We start from the raw sequence: 16928 nt of genomic DNA on the forward strand, positions 1-16928 counted from the left end.
TTCATGTGTACATTTCAGGCACAGTATGCCTGATGCATTATTGTTGGGTAGAGCATTGTGAATTGCATTGTACATAGCACATTCTGTGAACTCTTGTCACATGTCGAACATGATGAAGCGCATTGAAGTGCATAGTCAATCAATCAGGTTTTTTTTTTAGAGCACACTACTCACTCGTGAGGGTCTCAAGGTGCTGGGTGGTGGGGGTGCAGCTCCGGATCAGTCGAAGAGTGAAGGTGTGCAGAGTGGGGCAGCATCTGATGTGGACTGGGAGCTCTTTTCAGGTCTTTGCTGTGACATAGGAGAAGGCTCTTCCACCTGCTCTGGTTCTGCAAATGCATGGGGTCTCTGCCAGGGAAAGGTCAGCAGAGCGGAAGTTCCTTTTGGGTACGTGGAAGGAGACTCTTTTGTTGAGGTGTTGTGGAGGGATTTGTAGGTGTGGATGCGTAGCTTGAAGGTTACTCTTTTCTCGATGGGGAGCCAGTGGAGGTCTTGTAGGTGCAGCGTCATGTGCTCATGTCATGGGTAATCAGTGAACTCTGGGAAGTAAAGATCATAGTGAGCATTGGACTCCGGAAAATGCCCGTAGTGACATTGGCCTTTGGCAAAACAGTGAGATCTAGCTCTCAAGCAAGTAGCTGGGCTTTGATAGCGTCTGCCCGCGTGAGAACGTCCAGAGTGTGAAGACTTTACAACATTCTGGATGTGAAGGGATGTCTATTCCGCATATGTAACATTTGATTGATGTGACATGTTGAATGTTTTGTGGGCCAGTGTACTAGTCATGCTGTGTGTGGGCCAAATGTACTAATCTGTGTACCTCTTGCCCTGCAGTAGAATATTGGTTGGCAGAACACTGACCTCTGCACTCCTGAAGACCCGGCTGACCGGCTGTTCTAGGCAGCAAGGCATAGCAGTGTCTCTTTCTCTTCCCAAACACTTTTGGGATACCTGCCGAGACTCCCTAGACTCTATAGCAGTGTCTAGAGGTCTCTCATGAGGTCGAGGAACTGAGGATTGCCCCTGCAGAAAACCTGTCATTCAGGTAAGCGGCCGTGACTCATACACTGCTATTTTACTGTACTGTTCATACAAGATATGCAGGTGTGAACCATCTTTGAAACTCGAAGTAAGCTCTTTCTCTGGTGCTCACATTATTTTAGTTAGCCAAAGAGGTGAGGGTAGAATTGTAAATATTGACATAAAGAAACCTTCATGATTTTACCAATATGTTTCAATTCTATTTACTTTACACAGTCCTTGTGAATATTGTCGCTTCTATATTGTTTATATTCATAATAGTTCAAATTGTATGCACACGAATTGTGTTTTAATTTTTTTAACTAAATGTTTAAAATATATCCTTGGTTTCCTAGTGTTTGTGAGTTCATCTTTCCATAATAAAAAATAGGTTGAATTCCACTAATTATCTTGCCATTGATTGTTACCTAAAACAGTTCTCACTCAGATACTGGTCAGTGGGTTGCGTGGTGGTTGCAGTCCAACTGGTTTTCTGTCTCAGGTAGGCACATAACAAAGTCGTAAGTGTTAGGGTGTCTAGAAAGCCAATTTCTGGGCCGTGTTCTGGAATATCTGGAATATTGGTCCAGAAAAGATGTCTTTGGTGCCCAGCCACATAGCCGTTCCTCTAGACCTTAAAGTTATTCTGAATGACACACAGAAGAAACCAATGTATTACAGTCATCTGAGATTGAGTGAGTTGTAATAATGTAAAAATGGATACCTCCTTCAGCACTCAGATATGTACTTCCTCTCTTTTGAGTTTGCAATGTGCGTGAGTTATAGAAATGTATTGGCTATTTTGATTTTAATTATTACTCTCATGTTTTGAATCTGTTTGATAAGGGTGGAACCTGCTCTGATAGGGATACATTTCAGGGCATGGGTCAAAGAGTGTCGGTAACATGGGAGTGTGGTAACCTTTGTGGTAAATACATAAGCTGCATACTCTTTTGAAATATTTTACTCTTGGGAGGGCTTTGGTGCAGTAAATCACAATACATTACATTTTCATAAACAATTCAATTCAATTTATTTATTTTGTTTTGGAACTCCTACGGAGGTCCACAAAAACACATTAACAATTTAAAAAGACAAACATTGCATACAGTACAAAATTCCTTCCTTATACGTTACTATAACATGATATCAAACGTAATGTGAAGTGTGCAAATAATGCTATACTACGTAAAACAATCACATAACCGGCCAATAAAATGTCTTATATACATACTAAGTAATGTGCAAATGATGCAATGAATACAGAGACAATGAAATAGCCAACCAGTTGATATTAAGTCGAAACCAGAGTACTACTGTTAGACAAAATTCTAATAAATAAGCAAAAACGTTCTAAAAAATTGGTATATCTTAAAACAAACCACTTCATTCGGGGGTGACAAAACCAGAGAACGTGCATCCTGAGCGGAGTGAATATTAAATTTGATAAATACTGGTTTTAAAAACACTCGCCTGCCACTTTGCAGTTTTGGACATACAAATAAGACATGGTTAAGATCTTGGATTTGCAACTGACACAGTTCACAAATTCTCTTCTCTCTAGGTGTTTTATCCCAGATACCAGTGATGTCTCTTAACGGGAGCAGATTGAATCTCAGTAGGAGTATCAGCCTTCTAATCCCATGAGGGATATTCCAAATTAAATAAGGCATTTTCATACTCACAAAACTGCTGCTATCCCAGCTAATTATGAACTCTATAACAACTTAGAAGTCCCATTAGGTTATTAGGAGCATCAAGCATGGCTTGATGGTCAGCTACTCTATGCAGTTCGAAATATATGAATGGATCCCTAGAGCAATTAGAGGCTACTAGGCCCATCTTGTCTGGGTATACGTTGTATTCTGATATAGCAAATCTGCCAATTGCAGAAGTAATAAACGTAATAAACCAAGTACCGGCTATTTATAGGTAACTTCAACAGTATGCCCTACAATCATTTGCTACTAGAGCATTTGCTCTTGGCCCTGCATAACAAGCGTTTCCCGCGTTACAGGTAATTAATCCACAGACTATTAACTCTAGCATGGGCAAAGTGCTTATAAAGCGAGACAAAATTCCATTTGGGATTTTTCGTAAAACAAACTAGTTTGTTCCACTAGGTATGGTACTACCTGTAGAAGAGTTTACTACTTGGGAAACAATATTTGTGAGTATTTACACTACGCATGGCACACCTCCATCAGTGGTGTTACCGGAGGTGCTGAAGCACATACAGAATGAATACAGAGTTGAGCACAGAGTTGCACCCCCTCTTTATTTAGGAATGACATGATTGGGTAATTTTGAGACAGTCCCTTGATAGTTCTGAGTAGTGTTTGCATAGAAGCTGCTGTTCTGGCAATATGTCAAAAGTTGGCATTGAATCCTCTTCTAGTTATTGAATGGGAATTTCCAAAGATTATTTAAGAAGTACACACCTTGATGGGGCTTGATACCTTAGGTTCTTGAGCAGTAAACCGTATCTCAAAGCAAAGAATGAGAATGACAGTTCCAGTATGGAGAAAATTGTACCGGAGACTAAGAAAAAGTAGAAGGCAAAACAAAAAGCAAGGAGTAGATCTCCTTTGTTGCAGAGACCAACAGGAGTGAATATAATTTGACAGACAGCAATAACATTAGAAAGCCATATTGGTATTGATATAATGTTAAGGGTTCTTCCAATTCTTTTTCATGACTCATGGGATAAAAGGACAGAAAGAAGTGGACTGACTGACTGAGTATAGCAAAAAGGATGAATATTACAAGCAGAAAGGTTTACTGACACATGAAGGCGAAGTTACTATGTAGCAGGAAGTGAACATTTTGGACTCAAAGGCTCAGATGATGAGAAGTAGCTGGTTTAGAGAAAAAAACATGCCCTGCAAAGTATGGATACTTCCACGGGACATTTCTTGGACAGTAGTGCTTCTGGGCAGTGCAGCACAAGTAACAATAGTTATGAAAGAGCAGCTGATGTTGATTGCAACTAAAGAATGACTACATGCAGGTTGAAACTCCGGATGGACATATAAACCCTCCAGAAAAGGTTTATGATGTAAAAATACAAATTGAGGGTGATATATTGCGCAAAATCAAAATTATATTCTGGCCTTATTTATCAGATCCTTATGATATCAACCTCAACAAGGATCACTGGCCTTCGGTTTTTGTAAAGGATGCACCTTGAGTTCAGAAGGTAATAAGGTATGCATTTTCTTCCTTAGCACCTGAAGGACTCAGGGAAATTTAGGCGCAAGAATGGGCTTTGAAACAAGCACCTGCATTGTATAGAAACCAAGGAGGTTGGACAAGGAAAACGTTCCACGAGTGATTTCCTAAAGTAGTATGCTCAGGTACAGGTATAATATCCTCCGAAGCCAGAAGCTAAGCGTGAATATTTTATATCAGCTACAATATCAATGTATAATAGTACCTTGCCATTCCACTATGAACACTCCTCTTTTTCCTGGTGTTAAAACCTGATACCTGATATAGAATTGTTGTAGATTATAGAAATTTAAATTAACATACATGCACGTTGTACCGGATAAATGAGGAATCTAGTGAAGAAAAAATATAAGATGACCATAGACATATCGAAATGTTTTTTTAGTCAACATATAGTGCCTCAATCACAGTCACTAACCACCTTTTCATTCTGTGTTTTTTATGTGCATACAGGATTGGCACAGGGGTATAAGTATAGCCCTGGGTTCTTTGCAGCACACATTATGGATATCTTACATGAAGATCCTGAGGCTCTGTCATATATTGACAATGTATATATAGGTTACAGTTGACTTGACTGAACACATAGCAAGGGTGAACCGGAGAGTAACACTTTTAACCCATCACGGTAGAAAATAAATTTTAAGAACTCTGAAATTGCATATCCTATTTTTCTTGGATATGAGCTATCCAGTGAGGGTACCTGACTGCATAAGTGTGCTACTGTACAAAATCCAAACTCACTGAGGAATTTACAAACCCTTACAGGGTTTCTTAACTTTGGTGTGGGCCTACTTGCTACATTATGCTAAATGAGTTAAGCCTGTGTCTGAATTAATCACTCCAACATTCTGTAAAAAGAGATGGAGAAAAGACATGTTAGAGACTCAGAGTCTGATTTAGAGTTTGCTCTGAGAATGGCCAGACTGACATTGATGAATACCACAACCACAGAGTTATTGATCCGATAGTGAATTATAATTTTGTAGACAGTTTATAATTCACTCACATGTATAGCTCACCTATAGCATATGATATCAATCCTGAAAACTGTATGAGAAGCTCCCACAATTACTCATTAAAGCCTAGAAAAATAGGGTTCATTGCCCTGTTAAGAAAACAATGTTTTACAGCTACTAAAGCATAACATATACTGACTGTTATTCTATGATGTTTCAAAGTTGCACATATTTTGCTTTATCCTCTACTCTGATGACTGGCTTTAACACCAAGGTAAAAAATTAAGCATTTATTTCTAATGTATGTGATACTGATAATGAACGTTTTCATTTATAAAGCTATCCGATTAGGGGCAGGGACACTACTCAATAAGAGTAGTAAATATTTGAGAAGATGCTTTATAAAGTGGCATACTGTAGGATAGGTCAGTTTAGTGTGGCATAAATAAGGTTATGCAAATTCATTCTGAAAAAAGTAGGTGCTCAGACACTGCATTAAAATGTAATCCTGTGCCTCTACTAGTAGAAATGCTGTTATAACAATTATTTTTTATTAATTGTAACTTTACATAACTTCCTATTATCCTTTACCAATGTAGCTATCATTCCCATCTAACATGCCATGCACCCAAATTACCATGGGTAACCACCCATTGTCATCAGCAGGGTTTGTCTTTAGGGCCTAGCCTACGGCCAAACTCTGTGCCCAACCCACAGCAGAAAGCTATGCTGCCAAATGCGGCCAACCCTTGCTGTGTAAAGTCAATGGCAGCGCTCAGTGAGGACTGGCCAAGTGCAGTTGTAGTGCGCAAGTTTTTTTTGTGCACGTTTTACAGGCCATGTTAATTCTGTGCTGAAACCCTAGGAAGGTCAGCAGATTTCTCTAGGGGGTTCTCTGATTTGAAAATCCAGCAGAGGATTCTCAAATCTTGCAAGAAAACTATTTTTGTATATTTATTTTAATGCCAATGGTACCCCCATTTCATGAATGATGTAAAAAGTGAGCTCATAAGCAGTGCATTACGGGGGTGCGAGTTAAAGTTAGCTCAGAGAACTATAACTGCTGAATTTCTCTGGTTGTATATGAGTGAAATGTTAGCCTAACTATAAAGTCCCTGTAACCTTTGGTTTTTCAGTGAATTTCTAGGATTTTTTCCTTTTTATTTCCTAACTATAACGTCCCTGCACCTTTCGTTTTTTTCATTGACTTTCTAAGGTTTTTTAAATGTTATTTCCTAACTATAATGTACCTGTAACCTTTGTTTTTTTAAGTTAATTTCTAAGGTTTTTTAATTCCATTTCTTAATTGGCATGTCCTTTTTTTGTGGGTGAGCCGCTAAGATTTTCGTATTTTCTTTTTATAATTGGACATTGTATATTATATTTATATTATATACCACTCATTTTTTGATTTGGTATGTGTTTATCAGAATGTATATACATAACTGGTTTTATTTTTAATACTTTTTGAGTTGGCACAACATTGTCGCATTTACTGTGGAGAATATGTGTTCAGTAAATATATTTCACATACTGAAAAATACACTTAAAGACATTTTTAAAATAAAGTTTAAGTCTAAATATTTAGTAACGTATTGTTTTAACTTTTCTTTCTGTGATAAATTTAGGAGAAAACCGCTGTTTCACAAACAATTAAATTTACTACTACCGACGTCATCACGGTGCCGTCTGTAGTCCCGAAAAGCGTGTGGTTTGTACGAAATGTAAAACATATATATAGTAAATTTAACAGTAGAGCTTTATTAGTGTACGTTTCAAGCATATTTTTGTAGTGAGTTTCCAGAAAACTCGTCTTTAAAGTCTATTTTCCATTTTCACGGTGATGCCGGGCGTTGCGATTATATCGGTAGCCGCTGTCACCGCGAATACATCACGAAATGACAAAACAAATGCAGACATTCAATAGCCACCACCACATTCAAAACTTATAACTGCAATGTTGGACTTGGCCCTTTTTGGCTTAAGTTCCTTAAACCTTTTGCTTTCCCCCTAGAACTTTTTTCTGACATAGTGTTGCTAACTTAGATGGTTTGGGCACTTTGCCACTGATGATCAGTGTCAAAGTGCAAGTGCTCCTCTTTTAAAGGGTAATGGTAATTGGTTGTCCATGATTGATATGTTGCCTTACTAGTAAAGTCCCCCCAAGTAAAGTGCACTATGTGTGCCAGGGCTAGTAATGCAAATGCTACTAGTGGGCCTGCAGCACCAATTGTGCCACAGACACCAGTAGCCTTAAAGAGAGAACTCAGGCCTGCCATTGCAGTGCCTTCGTGCAGTTTGTTAAACTCCCATGTTATCCTGACAAGTGCACTCACTTGCCAGGCTCTGCCCTTCCCTCTCTATGCACATCAGACACCCCTATGGTAGGTCCAAGGTACCCCCTGGGCAGGGTGCAGTGCATGTGAAAGGTAGGTCATGTACTAATGTATGTACCATGTCCTGACAGTGAAATACTCTCCATTTTGTTTTTCACTGTTGAAAGGACTTCTTGCCCAAAGGACAGAATGGGGAGGCTGTGTAATATGTTTTCCAGCCTACCTTCCCAAAGACTTAAGATGGAGAGGTGAGGTTAAGTATGCCTGAACTCACAATGTAATATGAGGGTGGTTTTTGCATTGTGTTTAGAAACCACTCTTTTAGAAGTGGCTGGGTTTTTGTGCTCTAACATTTCTGTGTGTCTCTGCTTGGTTGTTGATTGACTGTCTGGATTTGAAAGTGATAGGATCTGGGGAATGGCTTGACCCAGGGGAGGAGGTGAGACCGCAACAGGCTGACCTGCATCTGGGGTGTAGGCAGGAGGAGTAGCCCCTAGAGGTGAAGAGGCCTGGGTTGCTGCCATAAAACAATGGTCCCATCTCCTGCTGAGTGATTGCGAATCCAGACCCCCACTAATCAAAGGAAGAAGGTGTCAATGGCAAGGAGGCACCCAGAACTGGTTTGAACAGGGGTCAGTTCCCCCTGAACACAAAGACTTCAAAGACATTTAGGGGTATAATTATGAGAGCTGAAGCCCCTGAACATTGGAATGGAGATGGAGTGATCAAGACTGTAAAGGATTAAAACACTTCATGGTAAAGAGGCACCTCTGCCAAGGAAGAAACAGCTGAAGAGACTGAAGGAAAGGACTGACCCTTGCTGTGTGTTCTGGGGCTGGCCTGCAGTTTGCTGCTTTAACCAAGGAGAGGCTAAAGGGACTTTGCTGTGTGCTGTGTCCCCCCTGCTTGAAAGGACTTTACTGTGTGCTGTGTCCGGAAGTAACTTATCCCCAAGGGCTCGAGGTGAGCTGGATCCCTTTTGCGGAAACTCAGAAACACAAAATCTTCCTGGAGAGTCTCAGCAACGCTGTGTGTGTGTGCTTTTTGCAGCCTGAGCCCTTCGCGAGGATTGTCCTGTTATCCTACATCTGGAGTCCAAGTGAGTCTCAGCAATGCTGTGTGCTTGTGCTTTGTGCAGCCTGAGACCTTCGTGAAGATTGCCCTGTTATCGTGCATCCAGAGTCCAAGTGAGTCTCAGTGACGCTGTGTGTATGTGCTTTCTGAAGCCTGAGACCTTCGTGAGGATTTCCCTGTTATCGTGCACCCAGGTTCCAAGTGAGTCTCAGCGACGCTGTGTTTGTGCTTCATGTAGCCTGAGACCTTCGGGAGGAGTGCCCTGTGATTGTGCACACCCGAAGCCCAAGTGAATCTCAGCAACGCTGTGTGCGAGTGCCATATTGCAGCCTCAGATCTTCGTAGTACTGGCGGCCCGGATCTGCAGCCCCAGAGGAACTGATTCAGAAAAGGGGGTGGTGATGAACAGAGTGCCTGGATTAAGCAGACCACTCTTACCCAGTCCAAAGATCAGGGCTTGATCCATCACCGTTTTTTAGCTCACTGCACCATCCCAGCTCAGAACTTGGCTATATGCAAATTAGTCTGTTCCTGTCCCAGTGCATGATGGGAACAGGGCAAACCAAACTACCAAGCCAATTCTTATACTGGGAAGGAAACAAGCTACCGGGGACCGGTTTCTGGCATTTCAGCCTCGTCGGCCCGGCTTGCTTGAATCCTGATGGTGCAATGAGCAAGGGACTCACATCTGAGTATACCCTTCCACGCTTATGGTGGACAAAATGATTCAGAAAAGGGGGTGGTGATGAACAGAGTGCCTGAATTAAGCAGACCACTCTTACCCAGTCCAAAGATCAGGGCTTGATCCATCACCGTTTTTTAGCTCACTGCACCATCCCAGCTCAGAACTTGGCTATATGCAAATTAGTCTGTTCCTGTCCCAGTGCATGATGGGAACAGGGCAAACCAAACTACCAAGCCAATTCTTATACTGGGAAGGAAACAAGCTACCGGGGACCGGTTTCTGGCATTTCAGCCTCGTCGGCCCGGCTTGCTTGAATCCTGATGGTGCAATGAGCAAGGGACTCACATCTGAGTATACCCTTCCACGCTTATGGTGGACAAAATGATTCAGAAAAGGGGGTGGTGATGAACAGAGTGCCTGAATTAAGCAGACCACCCTTACCCAGTCCAAAGATCAGGGCTTGATCCATCACCGTTTTTTAGCTCACTGCACCATCCCAGCTCAGAACTTGGCTATATGCAAATTAGTCTGTTCCTGTCCCAGTGCATGATGGGAACAGGGCAAACCAAACTACCAAGCCAATTCTTATACTGGGAAGGAAACAAGCTACCGGGGACCGGTTTCTGGCATTTCAGCCTCGTCGGCCCGGCTTGCTTGAATCCTGATGGTGCAATGAGCAAGGGACTCACATCTGAGTATACCCTTCCACGCTTATGGTGGACAAAATTATTCAGAAAAGGGGGTGGTGATGAACAGAGTGCCTGAATTAAGCAGACCACTCTTACCCAGTCCAAAGATCAGGGCTTGATCCATCACCGTTTTTTAGCTCACTGCACCATCCCAGCTCAGAACTTGGCTATATGCAAATTAGTCTGTTCCTGTCCCAGTGCATGATGGGAACAGGGCAAACCAAACTACCAAGCCAATTCTTATACTGGGAAGGAAACAGGCTACCGGGGGACCGGTTTCTGGCATTTCAGCCTCGTCGGCCCGGCTTGCTTGAATCCTGATGGTGCAATGAGCAAGGGACTCACATCTGGGTATACCCTTCCACGCTTATGGTGGACAAAATGATTCAGAAAAGGGGGTGGTGATGAACAGAGTGCCTGAATTAAGCAGACCACTCTTACCCAGTCCAAAGATCAGGGCTTGATCCATCACCGTTTTTTAGCTCACTGCACCATCCCAGCTCAGAACTTGGCTATATGCAAATTAGTCTGTTCCTGTCCCAGTGCATGATGGGAACAGGGCAAACCAAACTACCAAGCCAATTCTTATACTGGGAAGGAAACAAGCTACCGGGGACCGGTTTCTGGCATTTCAGCCTCGTCGGCCCGGCTTGCTTGAATCCTGATGGTGCAATGAGCAAGGGACTCACATCTGAGTATACCCTTCCACGCTTATGGTGGACAAAATGATTCAGAAAAGGGGGTGGTGATGAACAGAGTGCCTGAATTAAGCAGACCACTCTTACCCAGTCCAAAGATCAGGGCTTGATCCATCACCGTTTTTTAGCTCACTGCACCATCCCAGCTCAGAACTTGGCTATATGCAAATTAGTCTGTTCCTGTCCCAGTGCATGATGGGAACAGGGCAAACCAAACTACCAAGCCAATTCTTATACTGGGAAGGAAACAAGCTACCGGGGACCGGTTTCTGGCATTTCAGCCTCGTCGGCCCGGCTTGCTTGAATCCTGATGGTGCAATGAGCAAGGGACTCACATCTGAGTATACCCTTCCACGCTTATGGTGGACAAAATGATTCAGAAAAGGGGGTGGTGATGAACAGAGTGCCTGAATTAAGCAGACCACTCTTACCCAGTCCAAAGATCAGGGCTTGATCCATCACCGTTTTTTAGCTCACTGCACCATCCCAGCTCAGAACTTGGCTATATGCAAATTAGTCTGTTCCTGTCCCAGTGCATGATGGGAACAGGGCAAACCAAACTACCAAGCCAATTCTTATACTGGGAAGGAAACAAGCTACCGGGGACCGGTTTCTGGCATTTCAGCCTCGTCGGCCCGGCTTGCTTGAATCCTGATGGTGCAATGAGCAAGGGACTCACATCTGAGTATACCCTTCCACGCTTATGGTGGACAAAATGATTCAGAAAAGGGGGTGGTGATGAACAGAGTGCCTGAATTAAGCAGACCACTCTTACCCAGTCCAAAGATCAGGGCTTGATCCATCACCGTTTTTTAGCTCACTGCACCATCCCAGCTCAGAACTTGGCTATATGCAAATTAGTCTGTTCCTGTCCCAGTGCATGATGGGAACAGGGCAAACCAAACTACCAAGCCAATTCTTATACTGGGAAGGAAACAAGCTACCGGGGACCGGTTTCTGGCATTTCAGCCTCGTCGTCCCGGCTTGCTTGAATCCTGATGGTGCAATGAGCAAGGGACTCACATCTGAGTATACCCTTCCACGCTTATGGTGGACAAAATGATTCAGAAAAGGGGGTGGTGATGAACAGAGTGCCTGAATTAAGCAGACCACTCTTACCCAGTCCAAAGATCAGGGCTTGATCCATCACCGTTTTTTAGCTCACTGCACCATCCCAGCTCAGAACTTGGCTATATGCAAATTAGTCTGTTCCTGTCCCAGTGCATGATGGGAACAGGGCAAACCAAACTACCAAGCCAATTCTTATACTGGGAAGGAAACAAGCTACCGGGGACCGGTTTCTGGCATTTCAGCCTCGTCGGCCCGGCTTGCTTGAATCCTGATGGTGCAATGAGCAAGGGACTCACATCTGAGTATACCCTTCCACGCTTATGGTGGACAAAATGATTCAGAAAAGGGGGTGGTGATGAACAGAGTGCCTGAATTAAGCAGACCACTCTTACCCAGTCCAAAGATCAGGGCTTGATCCATCACCGTTTTTTAGCTCACTGCACCATCCCAGCTCAGAACTTGGCTATATGCAAATTAGTCTGTTCCTGTCCCAGTGCATGATGGGAACAGGGCAAACCAAACTACCAAGCCAATTCTTATACTGGGAAGGAAACAAGCTACCGGGGACCGGTTTCTGGCATTTCAGCCTCGTCGGCCCGGCTTGCTTGAATCCTGATGGTGCAATGAGCAAGGGACTCACATCTGAGTATACCCTTCCACGCTTATGGTGGACAAAATTATTCAGAAAAGGGGGTGGTGATGAACAGAGTGCCTGAATTAAGCAGATCACTCTTACCCAGTCCAAAGATCAGGGCTTGATCCATCACCGTTTTTTAGCTCACTGCACCATCCCAGCTCAGAACTTGGCTATATGCAAATTAGTCTGTTCCTGTCCCAGTGCATGATGGGAACAGGGCAAACCAAACTACCAAGCCAATTCTTATACTGGGAAGGAAACAAGCTACCGGGGACCGGTTTCTGGCATTTCAGCCTCGTCGGCCCGGCTTGCTTGAATCCTGATGGTGCAATGAGCAAGGGACTCACATCTGAGTATACCCTTCCACGCTTATGGTGGACAAAATGATTCAGAAAAGGGGGTGGTGATGAACAGAGTGCCTGAATTAAGCAGACCACTCTTACCCAGTCCAAAGATCAGGGCTTGATCCATCACCGTTTTTTAGCTCACTGCACCATCCCAGCTTAGAACTTGGCTATATGCAAATTAGTCTGTTCCTGTCCCAGTGCATGATGGGAACAGGGCAAACCAAACTACCAAGCCAATTCTTATACTGGGAAGGAAACAAGCTACCGGGGACCGGTTTCTGGCATTTCAGCCTCGTCGGCCCGGCTTGCTTGAATCCTGATGGTGCAATGAGCAAGGGACTCACATCTGAGTATACCCTTCCACGCTTATGGTGGACAAAATGATTCAGAAAAGGGGGTGGTGATGAACAGAGTGCCTGAATTAAGCAGACCACTCTTACCCAGTCCAAAGATCAGGGCTTGATCCATCACAGTTTTTTAGCTCACTGCACCATCCCAGCTCAGAACTTGGCTGTATGCCCCAGAGGAACTGAGCTGCCGGCCTGAGCACGCCGTTGCCAGAACGGGACCTTGAACTAACCCTGTCGAGGGAGGGCCCGAGTTCCACTGCCCAGAATCCACAAGTTGCATCAGAGGCCCAAGTCACAGGAGGAGGAGAGGAGAGTGAAGTCGCACTCCACAGGTAACGTGTGTTGCCGTCTGGGGCGGGCTCGGAGGGGGATGCTCTCAGCCTCTCCCATTCCTGCAGTGCGAGCCTCTGCTTCTGCTCGTATCATGACCCGTACTTGCCAAGAAGTTGCTGTACTGGGGCCGGAGTGTGGAGCTGCACTTTTGGTCTACATCATACCCGTGTGGGGGCATCTGTGAAGGAAGCTGACCGCGAGTCAGGACGAGGGGCAGAGAAACCGCCTAAGGCACTGTGATTGGTGCTGGAGTGTATTACGCTTTGTATTATTTCTGCATTACGAACTACCTGAAGTTTATTATGCATTGCATTATTTCTGCATTACGAACTACCCGATTAGTGTATTACGCATTGCATTATTTCTGCATTACAAACTGTCTGATTGTTGCATTACGCATTGCCCTATTTTTGCATAACAAACTACCTGATTGTTGCATCACGAATTGTGTTTGTTTGCATAACGAACTACCTGATTGTTGCATTACACATTGCACTATTATGGCATTACGAACTGCTTGATTGTTGCATAACTAACTGCATTATTTTTACATTGCAAAGTGCCTGATTCTTGCATTACGAACTGCATAGCATTGGATTAGGACTGCTGTGGATCATTTAGAATTGCTCATTAGTATCGCCAGAACTTTTAAGGGCTGGCTGGCCTAATAACCGGCCAGGATGAATATTAGAAATACGCATATATTGGATTTGTATCGTATGGTCTCATCGTATATCTTTTTATATAAATTTATACTTGTTTTTATGAAACTCGTGTGGAGTCCATTTGTGGTGACATCATTGGGTTACTGAGATCGTGGTTGCAAACACTTTACACACTTGCCTTAACGATAAGGCTGACTGCTCGTGCCGTGCCAAGCTACCAAGGGGGTGAGCGGGAGCTATCTGAGAAGGTGTTCTTCCTTTCCCTGTACTGGAAGGCAAGGGTTCCTATTTGGCCTAAGGTACCTACCTCCGCCAACTAGCGATCCCCAGGTCTAACATGCAAAATGGATTATAACCAACACACTAAACACATTACGATCTAAATGACTGTATAATAGCATGTACAACCCACTTAATATCTCTATAACACAGTACATACTTTTTCAGTATAATCTATGACTGCATGAATCACTGTATCACTAAGTCTCTCATTCACCATATAAGTATTTGAGAGGATTTATTTAAAGAGTTTTATATAGCGCGAACATGACCCTTGGGTATCAGAGCGCTTCACAGTTACATGAGGTAGGTTAGAGATACATCTTGTATGGAAAAACGTTTCGCAATGACATGAGGTAGGTTAGGTATACAGCTATACAGTATTAGCATAAATATATACAATGACATGGTAGATTTAGGAAACAACTAGATGTCAGAAATAACATATCCATATAATTCCTGTATATGTCTATTTTCAAGGTTACAATAAAAGTTATTGGAATTGCTTACTGTACAAGGTGTCAGTACATCTATGAGTAGGTGCATCAGTATCACAATGGGTCTGTGATTGGTTGCGTAAGTCTCCCACTCAATTTGTGAGTTGGCGTATGAGTGCCTTTGTGCATTGGTAAATGAGTATAGGACAGTCTGACTGGGTCTGTGAGTGGATACATGAGTGTCTAAGTGGGTCTATGACTGGGAGCAAATGTGTCTGATTAGTTCTGTCAGTGGGTGTATGGGTCTTCGAGTGCAACTTTGAGTGGGTACATGAGTCTCTGAGTCAATGACTGACTGAGTGCATAAGTCTCTGAGTAGGTCTATGAGTGGCTGTGTAAGTGAATATATGGGTGTGTGAGTGTCTGAGTCAGTATGTGAGTGTATGTCTGAGTGGATCTGTAAGTGGGTGTATGAGTGTCTTGATGAGTCTGTGAGTGAGCGCATAAGTCTCTGAATGGGTGAGTGAATGGGTACATGCATGAGTGTCTGAGTGGGTCTGTGACTGGGAGGGCAAGTGTCTTGGTGGGTCTGTGAGCGGATGAATGAGCCTTGACTGGGTGAGTGAGTGGGTCCGTGTTTATCTGAGTGAGATTGTGAGTGGGTGTGCAAGGTTCTGAGTGTATTACTGATTGAGACATGTCTCTGGGAGGGTCTGTGACTTAGTATGGGAGGGACTGTATGGGTGTGTGAGTGGATATATGAGTGTCTCAGTGGATCTGTGAGTGGGTGTATGAGTGTCTCAGTGGGTCTGTGATTACATACATGAGTGTGTGAGTGGGTCTGTAAGTGGGTGCAGGAGTCTCTGAGTGGGTCTGTACTTGGGTGCATGACTCTCCGAGTGAGTCTGTAGTGTGTGCATAAGTATCTGAGTGGGTCTGTGAATGGGTGCATGAGTGCCTTGCTCGGTCTGTGAGTGGGTGTAAGAGTCTCTAAATGGGTATGAAACTGTATGCATGAGTCTCTGAGTAGGTGCAAGAGTCTCTGAGTTAGTCTGTACATAGGTGTGTCACTCTCTAAGTGAGTCTGTAAGTGGATGCATAAGTACCTGAATGGGTGTGTGAGTGGGTGAATGAGTATCTGAGTAGGTATGTGATTGGATGTATAAGCATGTGAGTGGGTGTATGAGTGTCTGAGTGGATATGTGAGCAGACAGTATGTGACAGTGACTGGCGAGTGTATATACATATATTTCCACCAATATTCGCGATGACTTTGCGATAGTTGTGATGTCCCTAAGACGGTTGACGGGGCTACGCTGGTGGTCGCGTCGTCGTCGCAAATATCGCACATGATTAACAAACCCATTTCACATACATGGGGTTAGCATATTTCCTCCCTGACCCCTTATGTTAGCTTTAACACACATTTTCAGCCCTGGGTACCGTTCCCGGACGATAATTTGGCAGCCGAAACTTTCTGGTCAGGTTGAGTCCAGCCACTCAGAGCATTCCCATTGGCACATGCATTCGTGATTCATTGGGAAACCACAGTGAAATATCCAAGGCCAGAGATATAATTTTCAGCTGATATTTCTCAAAATCTACTGGGCAGATTTACGCCAAATATCAAAAAGCACAATCTGTGCATCAATATCTACCTTTCTTCCAAATTTGGTGTACTCCCGTCCAGTGGTTCAGGCTGTTGGTTTGACAACGCGTTCCTATAGGAATTAACATTACAAACACACCCATTTTTCGTGCCCCTATTTCTCGGTCCTCACTGCACGGATCAATACAAAACTTTCCACGACACACAGAACCTACTTTGACACCTTTAGGGAACATTTCATGAAGATTGATCAAATTATGCCTAAGTTATAGGGAAGTCAAAAAATGCTTTTCTAATGGAAACTAGTTGTTTCAATTTCCTTAACACCGGACACACCAGGCTGGTAACATAATTGCATTCTTCATTTCATGCTGTTGTTACTGTATATATGTATATATATATATATATATGTATATATATATATTACCTACTGGCGGTCGCCAGTAGGTATATATAGTTAGGATTTTTTCTCTATGGGTTTTTTGAAAATTCTATGTCTAATAACTTT

Source organism: Lissotriton helveticus, chromosome 1_1 (genome assembly GCF_964261635.1).
Source record: "Lissotriton helveticus chromosome 1_1, aLisHel1.1, whole genome shotgun sequence".
In the NCBI taxonomy this organism is placed as follows: Eukaryota; Metazoa; Chordata; class Amphibia; order Caudata; family Salamandridae; genus Lissotriton; species Lissotriton helveticus.